Here is a 12,008-nt window from a genome sequence, read left to right as displayed (position 1 = left end):
CCGAGTAATTCTGCTTTTGCCTTTGACAAACCCAAGTCCCGGACCAGGTCCTGATCAGAATCTCTTTCATTTCTCACACAACTGCCCTCACCCCATCCTCCCTCCACCCCACCAGGGATAGGGTTCCTCTTGTCCTCACCTATAACTCCTCCAGTCTTTGCATCCAGCACATAATTCTTCATAATACTGTTATCTCCAATTGGATTCCACTACCAAACACATCTTTCCCTTCTTCCCTCACTTTATGCTTTCCATAGGGATTACTCTCTACATGACTCCCTACCATTCAACCTTCCTCACCGGTCTCCTTCCTGGCACTTATCCTGCCCCTACACCTCCTCCCTCACCACCATTCATGGCACCAAACGGTCCTTCCAGGTGAGGTGACACCTCACCCGTGAGTCTGTTGGGATCATCTTCTGTATCCAGTGCTCCCATTGTGGCCTCCTGTATATCAGTGAGAACCAAAGTAGATTGGGAGACCGCTTCGCCAAGCACCTACGCTCCGTCTGCCAGAAAAAGCAGGATCTTGCAGTAGCCAACCATTCTAATTCCACTTCCCATTCTGACCTGTCAGTCCATGGCCTCTTCTACTGTCATGCTGAGGCCACACTCAGGTTGGAGGAGCAACGTCTTATATTCTGTCTGGGTAGCCTCCAACCTGATGACATGAACATCAATTTCTCAAATTTCTGGTAATGCCTCCCTCCCCCCTTTCACCATTCCCCACTCAACTTTCCCCTCTCTCACCTTATTTCCTTACTTGCTCATCACCTCCCTTTGCTGTTCCTCCCCCTTTTTTCCATGGCCTTCTGTCCTCTCCTGTTAGATTCCCCATTCTCCAGCTCTGTACCTCTTTCGCAAATCAACTTCCCAGCTCTTTATTTCACCCCCTCCCAGTTTCACCTATCACCTTGTGTTTCTTCCTCCCCTTGCACACGCCCCCCCCGCCCCCACCACCTTCTAACTCTGACTCCTCATCTTTTACTCTCCAGACCCATTGAAGGGTCTTGGCCTGAAACATCAACTGTATTTTTTTCCATAGATGCTGCCTGGCCTGCTAAGTTCCTCCAGTATTTTGTGTGAGTTGTTTGTATTTCCAGCGTCTGCAGATTTTATCTTGTTCGTCATTTAACTTAGATCAAGTTATCAGGTGAGGCTTACTCAACATAAAGGATTCAAAATCTGTATCAGTGCCGTTCCCCATTGCTGGCCAATACATCATGGTATCTTTGTCTGCCCTCTAATGTCTCTGGTGGCTTCACTATTGAGAGACTATCATAATGCAGCACGGGTCCCCAGGCTGAAGGAAGATTTAGGTATTCAAAGGATTTCCTCCTTTAGTGTCTGCTTTCCCCTTTTCAAGCTGGATGGGTTTCTGTCAGAGTTCCTGACCTACAGCTGCACTCAAACTTCGGTTCTTTACGGCAATGGTTCTCACACCCCGGGCTCACCAACCAGCCACTTTTCAATATCCCAAGGACACGGCCTGGAAGATGAGAGCACCTTCATGGTTCTGAGTCTCCATGGCCCAGTGAACAAGCCGATTCCACGCCGCTGTCACTGACTGAGGCATTGCTGGAGAAAAGGGAATGTCCCCAATGGCAGATCGGCTGTCAGAGGTCTCTGAACTTGGTGAATTGCTCTCTCCCTCTCTCTTTCTCAGGATGGTGGAGGAGAGTTTACTGCTGATTCTCAAGTGAGAGGACTCGGAGAACATTGCAACCAGTGAGGTGTTTTTTGTTGTACTACAGATCATGGCCTGTCTTTGGGGGCTTTGCCATTGCTTGCTTGGAGTGTGGTGGGTGTTGATGCTTTTTGCTTAAATAATGGGTGAGGGGTAGGGAGACGGTTGATGATCTGCTGCTGCTTCTTGTGCATGGGGGAAGGGGGAGCTTTGCAGTTCGAACTGTTTTACTAGCACTCATTCATTCTGGTACCCTTCTGTTTTTGTGGATGTCTGTGAAGAGCAAGAATTTCAGGTTGTGTATTGTATACATTCTCTGACATTAAGTGGAACTATTGAGCTATTGAAGTATTTCTTGTTTTAAGCAGAAAAACCAGACACACTGGGCAGACATGAATAGCAGTCTATCACATGATCTTTGTGTCCTTGCTATATCAGCAGGACAGTGAATGGCATTAACTTCCGAGGACACCTGAGACAAGCTCTAAGATTGACAGCACATCTTAGAAGCCCAGGCTTTGTTTTGGTTGCCTATTTTACACCCAAAGTAGAGCTTATTGGCTTTCTTAATAAGAGGAGTCATGCTCTGGCTGTGGGATTTAATCGTATACTTGCAACAAATATAACAGAAAGTTCACAAAGAAGAGAACATCTGCAGATGCCAGAAATCCAAGCAATACACAGAAAATGTTGGAGGAACTCAGCGTCTGTGGAAAAGAGTAAACCGTCGATGTTTCAGGCTGAGACCCTTCATCAGGACTGGACAAAAAAGATGAGAAGTCAGAGTAAGAAGATGGGGAGTGGGGAGGAAGAAATCCAAGGTAGTAGGTGACAGGTGAAACCGGAAGCAGGGAGTCATGAAGTAAAGAGCTGGGAAGTCGATTGATGAAAGAGATAAAGGGCTGGAGAAGGGGGAATCTGACAGGAGAATACAAAAGATCATGGAAGAAAAGGAAAGGGCAGGAGCAACAGAGGGTGGTGATGGGCAGGTAAGGAGATAAGGTGAGAGATGAAAAGGGGAGTGGCAAATGGTGAAGTGGAGGGGGCATTACTGGAAGGCTGAGAAATCAACATTCATGCTTTCAAGTTCTAGGCTACCTAGACAGAATATAAGGTGTTGCTCTTCCAACCTGAGTGTTGTTTCATTGCAGCAGTAGAGGAGGCCATGGACTGACATGTCAGAATGGGAATTGGAAGTAGAATTAAAATGGGTGGCCACTGCGAGATCCTGTTTTTTCGGGCAGACAGAGCATGGCTGCTTGGCAAAGCAGTCCCCCAGTCTCTGTAGGGTCTCACCATTTTACAGGAGGCCACACCAGGAGCACTGAATACTACAGATCGCGGGTGAAGTATCACGTCGCCTGGAAGAACTGTTTGGGGCCCAGAATGGTAGTAATGGGGGAGGTGTAGGGGCAGGCATTGCACTTATTCTGCTTGCAAGGATCAGTGCCAGGAGGGAGATCAGTGTGGGAGGGACAAATGGACAAGGGAGTTGTGCAGGGAGCAATCCTTGCAGAAAGCAGAAACTGGTTGGGGGGGAGAGGGTAAGATGTGCTTGGTGGTGGGATCTCATTGGAGATGGTGGAAATTACAGAGAGTTATGTTCTAGACATGGAGGCTGGTGGGGTGGTTGGCAGGGACAAGAGGAACCCTATCCTTGGAGGGGAGCCAGGAGAATGAGGTGTGGGCAGGCGTTCATGAAATGGAAATGTGGGTGAGGGCAGCACTGATGGTGGAGGAAGGGGAAGCAACTTTCTTTGAAGAAGGTGAGAATCTCCTTAGTTCTGGAATTAAAAGCCTCATCCTGAAAGCAGGCGTGATAGAAATGGAGGAACTGAGAGAAGGGGAAGGCATTTTTACAAGTAACAGGGTGGGAAGAGTTATAGTCCAGGTAGCTGTGAGAATCAGTGTGTCTATAGAAGATAGCAGTAGATAAGCCGTCTCCAGAGATAGAGACATGGAGATCAAGAAAAGTGAGGGAGGTGTCAGAAATGCACCAGGTAAATTTGAGGGCAGGGTGGAAGTTAGAGGCAAAGTTGATGAAGTTGACAAGCTCCATGTGGGTGCAGAAAGCAGCACAAATGCAGTTATTGATGTAGCCTTTGGAAAAGTTGGGGAGTGTAGGCATGGAGCATAGACCATTTCACATCGCTGACAAAAAGGCAGGCATAGCTGGGACACATACAAGTGCCCATAGCTACACCTTTTGTTTGAAGGATATGGGAGGAGCTTAAGGAGAAATTATTGAAAGTGAGGACAAGTCCCGCCAGATGGAGGAGAGTGGTGGTGGGGTTGGAGGTGTATAGGGACTGGACATCTATGGTGAAAATAAGATGATTGCGGCCAGAGGACTTGAAATCATTGAAAAGATCAAGAGCGTGTGAAGGGTCAGGAGCGTAGGTAGGAAGGGACTGAACTGGCGGTGTGGGGGTGGGGTGGGGATAAAACTGAGCCAGGGTATGCAGATACAAGTTTGGTGGGGCAGGGACAAGCAGAAACTAGGTCTACCTGGACAGGCATGTTTGTGGATCTTAGGTGGGAGGTACAAACAAGAGGTGTGGGGTGCGGGAACTACGAGGATGGTGGCGATGGTTGGGAGATCCCGAGTTAATAAGGTTGGTGATGGTGTGGGAGATAATGGCCTGTTGCTCCTTAGTGGTGTCCTAACCAAGGGGTAAGAGGAGGTGTCTGACAGTAGTCTCCCGGCATCAGCAAAGAAGAGGTCAATCCACCAGACTACGACAGCACTCACCTTATCTGGGGGTTTGATGGTGATGTTAGGGTTGGTGGGTAGTGAATGAGAGTCGAGCGTTCGGAAGCACTGAGGTTGGAATAGGAGAGGGGAGTGTTAAAGTCTAGACGGTTAATGTCCTGTTGGCAATTGGCAATGAAAAGATCCAGAGCAGGCAGAAGACCAGAGCAGTGAGTCCAGGAAGAGGAGGATGGTTAAAGATGGAGGAAGGGGTCACTGGAGCGGGTTGGAGAGTTATCACCAAAGAAGTCGGCACGGAGATGGAGATGGCGGAAGAAGAACTCAGAGTCACAGAGGGCGCAAAGCTCACTGGTGTGGGTGCAGGGGAATGAAGGTGAGCCCCTTACTGAGAACAGAACATTCTGCCTCAGAGAGGGGAATGTCAGAGAGAATTGCAAAGATCCGGCACAGATGAGAGCTGGGATCGGAGAGGGAAGGGGGTTGATGGTGTCTGAGGAGAGGGGAAAGTTGTGGTGTTCAGGGAAGGTGGAGTGAAAGTAAGATAGAGTCTCCGAGGACCCAAGAGCTGGCAGTGGGACCTGAGAGACATGGGATTGCAGAGTGATGGTGGGGGAAGGGGAGACTGGAGGTTCCAACTGTAGCACGTGAAGTCCCAGCCTGGAGGTATTGTTGGTCAAGATCCAGCCTGGAGTCGGAGCTGGAAGTTGCAATCGGCACTTTAAAGGTGTCCAAGGTCTTAGAAACCCACATTGCTGGCGGTGGAGTCCGGGTTCTGAATCTGCTTGGGATAATTAGAACCACTGAGGTCAGCAACAGGGATCTTGGTCTGGGCTCAGAATTGTTAGAAACGTTGAAGTCTGCAGCAAGGATTGCGGTTGTTGCAACATTGGAGAGACATTTTGCTATCACAAATACTCCTGAAAATACAATCACTTTATTATAATGAGCACACACAAGGACAAGACAGGAAAAAAATTCAGCTTACATTGTGGGCAGCATTTTAATTGACTTAATAAGTATAGGCAATTTCAAAAAACTGCTGTGTGTAGGGGAATTTTGTGTGGTTTTCATGTTCAGCAACCCAAAATCCATAAGATACATCCCAAGGTATTCAGGAAGCTTTGTCCTGTGTAATTGGCTGCTTCCGCTCAGACTAATTTTTTTAAAAGAGTAAATAATATATAGTTTTGTTGGTTATTACTACCTGTACGATTGTATAATGGTTGGTATTCTGTGTTTGCAAACAAGGTGGTAGAAGCTGCACAGATTTCAATTGGTCAATACCATATAAAATTGACAATTCTGAGCAAAGTTTCGGAGCAGATCAGTGACAGGTGCTGGACTGTGGCCCTTGGGCACAAGGATATCAAGTTTAAAGGAAGAATGAGTGCAAGTTGTCAGAGACCAGTTGATCAGTGACGTCACTTCTTCATCCAGAGTGGCGACCATTCGGAACCCGTCTCCACAGGGGCAGCCGGAAGTGAGCAGCAGGGATGGATTTCAGGGGAAGGTGAATGAATAGAAAGAGAGAAAAGAATATCACTACAGAGTTTTCCTGGTGGCTGCTGATGGAGTAACAGCTCTCTGTTGGTGCTCCTAACTTACTTACTTTTGTTTCCAACCTTTTGAAATACTACTGTTAGACGGGTTATTATATTACTATGACTACCAAAGCAGCTTTGGAAGCTATTAAAAAGCTTACTGAGGAGTTTCAACAGTTCAGAAAAGAAGCGTCGGCTGATCCGCAACAAATTAGCGCTAAAATTAAACCAATAGGTACAAAATTAGATGATATTCAAGCAACTCTAACTGAGCTTGATAAGAAGATAAAGGAACATGAAGAGGTTATTTCTATACTGGACAAGAGAATGGATGATTTGCAAAAGCTGTATGAAAAACAATCCAAGTCCAACGAAATACTGAGACAGAAGATTATTGATTTGGAACACCTAAGTAGGAGGAACAACTTACCAATCTTGGGACTTAAAGAGCAAACAGAAGGAGATAATCCTAAAGAATTCTTTGAAAACCTTTTGATGGAATTATTTCCTGATATTATAAAGTCTCTGCCTTTGATTGATCATGCTCACAGATTGCCTATCTATGGATCTGCTTCAAAATCAAAACCAAGACAGTCATTATATGTTTCCATGAATTTCAAGTAAAGGACCATCTGATTCATGATGCCCGTGGAAAAGGTATGATTGACTACTAAGGTCAGAAGATTCGTATTAGAACCATAGAACCATAGAAACTACAGCACAAAAACAGGCATTTTGGCCCTTCTTGGCTGTGCCGAACCATTTGAAGATTTGAAGTATTGTTGAAGATTTTTCATCAGAAGTGATGGCAGAACGTGTTAAGTTTAAAAAAGTTATGGCAGAGCTATACAGCCAAAATTTTAAGCCTTTCCGGCTCGATTGAGAATCACAATGGAAGATGGATCACTTAAATGGTTTTGGACGAAGGAGCAGGCGCAAGAATTTTTAGACTCAAAAAATGACTGTATACATATATTGAATAGATTAAAAGTCTTGCAAAACAGAAATACTGTATATTAAAAAAATGACTGTTTAATATTTTTCAGTATGAATACTTGCTTTCTGTTTGATAAACCTGTCTAAGCTTGTTTTTTTTTACTATATATTATTTAGTCTTGGTTGGAACAGTAAATAACCTTGAATTATTTGGAGCAGTTCCAACAGGTTTTCTAAGGAATGTTTTCAGTAGGGGCAGATAGTGGTTATTCTTTGACTGATTTTCTCTCTTTGGGAGGACGGAGAGGGATTGGGAGTTCTCTTTTCCTGAACCTGATTTGGGAATCTAGTCAATTCTGTTGCTTAGCCAATATATCTCAAGATTTATTATTTGGGTTTAATATACATTTCTCTGATTGCTACTTTAACCTTTCTTATAAATAATTTTAAAATGGATCAAAGTATTAATTTACTTAGTTTTAACGAGAAAAGGCTAAATCAGCCCGTGAAAAGAAATAAGATTTTTGCCTTTATTAAAAAACTTGAGGTACCAATTGTTTTTCTTCAAGAAACCCATGTACGTAAGTGTGACAATTCATGCCTTTTTAATCGATGGGGAGGACTTCATTTCCATTCTTCATTTCAGGCCAAGGCCAGAGGAGTTTCGATCCTTATAGTTAATAAAGGTCCCTTTGTTCAACATAAAGTAATTTCTGACACTAATGGGCGTTTTGTTATAATATCAGGGAAATTAAATAACAAACTAATGGTATTTTCCAATGTGTATGCTCCGAATATAGATGACCCAGGTTTCTTTGAGCGTTTTTTTTCATTTTTGCCAGATCTAAGTCTGTATCATTGGTGATGGATGGGGACTTTAATTGTTGCTTAGATCAAGCTTTAGATCATTCATCTTCTAAACTAATGATATTAAATAAATCAGCTGTGTTTATTAAATCTTTTTTAATGAAATGAGGTATTGTTGATGCTTGGCGTTTTTTTTTCATCCAGTAGACAAGAAATATTCATTTCTCTCTCATACATATTCCAGGATTGATTATTTTTTTATTGATAGCCAAATAATTCCATCAGTTCGATCCTGTGAATATAAAGATATTGCTGTCTCAGATCACGCTCCTGTGCTCCTATCTTTAAATTTCCCTAGTCTTCTTCAAACAAATAGGTTTTGGCGATTTAATTTAACTTTGTTATCTGATAAAGATTTTTTTAAAGTTTATGGAGAGAGAAATTACTCTTTTTTTTGAAGAGAATACGGTAGAGGAGACTTCTAGTCTTATCAGATGGAATGTCTTTAAGGCGTGTATTAGAGGACAAATTATTTCTTATACTGCAAGTATTAAGAAAGAAGCTAATACAGAGAGAAGTGATTTAGCTGATCAGCTGAAACAATTAGACCAAGAGTATGCCTTGGCTCCAGAATCTGCCTTATATAAAAAGATGTGTTGAAACTAAAACTAAATATGATCTCTTTTTAACCTATCCAATTGAAACCCAACTCCTAAGAGATAACAGTCAATTTTATATTCATGGAGATAAAACAGGTAAATTATTGGCTGATCAAATTAAAACCTTTATAGCTAAACAGCAGATGAAAGAAATATTCAAAGCTAATGGTGATAGGACACCTGATTATTTAGAAATAAATGATACTTTTAGAGAATTTTATTCTAAACACTATAGTTCAGAATCTTCTAAGGATAACAACTGTAATGAACAACACACATCAAAGTTGCTGGTGAACGCAGCAGGCCAGGCAGCATCTCTAGGAAGAGGTGCAGTCGACGTTTCAGGCCGAGACCCTTCGTCAGGACTAACTGAAGGAAGAGTGAGTAAGGGATTTGAAAGTTGGAGGGGGAGGGGGAGATCCAAAATGATAGGAGAAGACAGGAGGGGGAGGGATAGAGCCAAGAGCTGGACAGGTGATAGGCAAAAGGGGATACGAGAGGATCATGGGACAGGAGGTCTGGGAAGAAAGACGGGGGGGGGGGAGACCCAGAGGATGGGCAAGAGGTATAATAAGAGGGACAGAGGGAGAAAAAGGAGAGTGAGAGAAAGAATGTGTGCATAAAAATGAGTAACAGATGGGATACGAGGGGGAGGTGGGGCCTTAGCGGAAGTTAGAGAAGTTGATGTTCATGCCATCAGGTTGGAGGCTACCCAGACAGAATATAAGGTGTTGTTCCTCCAACCTGAGTGTGGCTTCATCTTTACAGTAGAGGAGGCCGTGGATGGACATGTCAGAATGGGAATGGGATGTGGAATTAAAATGTGTGGCCACTGGGAGATTCTGACATTGAAGAAATTGTTGAGGCTGTGCAATCATTACATTTGAGGAAAGCTTCGGGTCCAGATGGATTTTGTGGAGAATTTTACAAGACCTTTTCCTCACTGCTTATACCTCATTTATGTTCAGTTTTTTTGGATTCATTCAAGTCGGGCAGACTCCCTCAATCTTTTTATGAGGCTTCCATTTCGCTTATCCTTAAAAAGAATAAGGATCCAACTGAATGCTCTTCTTATAGACCAATTTCTTTCCTTAATGTTGATACTAAGATCCTATCTAAAGTTTTGGCCCACAGGATTGAAAATATTTTACCATCTGTCATTTCCATAACCAAACTGGATTTATCAAAAATCGATATTCTCACTTTAATATTCATCAGTTATTAAATGTTATTTATTCTCCTTCTAACATGATATCAGAATGTGTGGTATCCCTAGATGCTGAGAAAGCTTTTGACAGAGTTGAATGGAATTATTTATTTAAAACTTCAGAAAAATTCAATTCTGGACCTGTTTTCATTCAATATATTAAATTACTTTATTTAGCTCCTTCTGCTAGGGTTATCACTAATTCTGATAATTCCAAACCATTTAAGCTTCAACGTGGCACAAGGCAAGGCTGTCTGTTGAGCCCTTTGCTTTTTGATCTGGCCTTAGAACCTTTAGCCATTGCCTTTGAGAACCTAACGATATCACCAGTATTTTAGGGAGAGAAACTATTCTCAAAGTCTCGCTGTACGCTGATGATCTGCTGCTATTTATTTCTAATGTTGACACTTTGTTACCCCATACACTTACTTTACTCTCCAGTTTTAGCCAGTTCTCAGGTTATAAATTAAACCTACATAAAAGTGAACCTTTCCCTTTGAATAATTTGATACCAACAAACTCTAACCTTCCTTTTAAAAATGTAAGAAACCAATTTACCTACTTAGGTATAACAATTACTAAAAACTATAAGCGTCCATTTAAAGAAAATTGTCTTACCCTATTGAATCACATAAAAAGGATACTCTCAAATTGGTCGCCTCTTTCGTTACCGCTGATTGGCCGAATTAACTCTATTAAAATGAATATATTACTTAAATTTATGTATCTTTTTGAGGCATTGTCTGTTTTTATTCCTAAATCTTTCTTTGATTCTCTTGACTCTATTATATCTTCTTATATATGGAAGAATAAGCGTCTAGATTAAATAAAATTCATCTTCAGAAAGATAAAAATAATGGAGGGTTAGCCTTACCAAACTTTAGATTTTATTATTGGGCAGTTAATATAAGAAATGTTACATTTTGGTTATATTACATTAATCGCAAGGGTTGCCCGATGAGGGTTTTTTTTTTAGAAGCTAACTCTGTTAATAAATTTTCTATATTTCTCTTCTTGGATCCTCACTTCCTTTGTCTCTGAGTAAATTAACTGATAATCTGGTAGTTAAACACACTATGAGAATTTGAATACAATTCCGAAAATACTTGGCTTATTGAGATTTTCTCTTTCGAGTCCGATTTTTTCTAATTATTCTTTTAAACCCTCTATGACTGATGTGGCTTTTAAAGAATAGGATAGATTAGGTATTAAATGCTTTCAGGACTCATTTGTAGAGGAAAGTCTCTTTTCATTTGAACACTGTCAACTAAATATAGTTTACCTAAAACTCATTTTTATCGATACCTACAAGTAAGAGATTTTTTACGGTCTCAAATAAGTACATTTCCTAAAAGTCCTGATAAGAATCTATTAGATGTAATTTTTAATTTGAAACCTTTTTATAATGGATCTATATCTAATATTTATAATATGCTGTTGGGAATGAGAAGCGTTTCTTTAGATAAAATTAAAAATCTTTGGGAAACAAGATTGACAGACTTCAAATTCTGAGGAAACTTGGAATTAAATTTTTAAATTGGTTAACACTTCATCGTTATGTACCCGCCACTCTCTCCTACAATTTAAGGTGGTCCATAGGGCCGATATGACCAAGGATAAGTTGTCTCGGTTTGTTTTAGATATATCTCCTTATTGTGATACATGTAATATTGGAGAAGCTACACTCATTCATATGTTTTGGACATGACCGAGTCTTGGAAAATACTGGAAAGAAGTATTTCAAACTTTCTCAATACTTTTCAAAGGAAACTTTAAGCATAATCCTTTGACCACTTTATTTGGTATTGTTGGAGGAAAGGATATAATTTTGGAGTCATCTGACTTGCACATTTTGGCTTTTATGTCTCTTATGGCCAGAAGGACGCTGTTGCTTAAATGGAAAGATGCGGCCCCCCCTATTCACGCTCAATGGTTACATGATGTGATGTCATGTTTAAATTTAGAGAAGATTCGATGTTCAATCTCTGAATCTAGCCAAGATTTTCAAACATTGTGGGGACCTTTGAATTATTTTCAAAACCTTTGATTTGCTGTTAAAGCACAGGTGATGACGAATTTTTTTTCTTTACTAATCAGCTTTGGTCTTGGTAGTGGGTTAGATTTTTTTATATAATAAAATTGCTATATTTCAATGCTACAAATTAATTAATCTGTATGAATATAGGGTAAGGAGTCTTTATATACGACTTAGTATAATGTATTGATGTATCTTTTTTTCTTGTACTCTGTATTCTTATATGTAAAATTCATAAAAATATTGGAGAAGAGTGATGGGAGGAGACAGAGCAGAGACACTGGCAGGGACTAGATGGTAGGAACGGCCTCTCCACTGAACATTGAGTCAGTAATGACATGAGATACAAGATTTAAAATAGAACTGATTTAATTCTGACACACCCACAATATTTAACTCCAGTCCAATTAAAGGCTAATGCCA

At 41.2% G+C, this 12,008-nt stretch overlaps 1 protein-coding gene across 1 annotated transcript in view; it reads right to left on the bottom strand.

Annotated features, from left to right (window-relative positions):
• Window positions 1-12,008, bottom strand: part of LOC140201520 (histone H3) — a 57,547-nt gene that overhangs the window by 469 nt on the left and 45,070 nt on the right. The window lies entirely within an intron of this gene.

Source organism: Mobula birostris, chromosome 8 (genome assembly GCF_030028105.1).
Source record: "Mobula birostris isolate sMobBir1 chromosome 8, sMobBir1.hap1, whole genome shotgun sequence".
Lineage (NCBI taxonomy): Eukaryota > Metazoa > Chordata > Chondrichthyes > Myliobatiformes > Myliobatidae > Mobula > Mobula birostris.
Note: the sequence above shows the minus strand (reverse complement) of the source record. Positions and strands in the feature narration are given on the sequence as shown.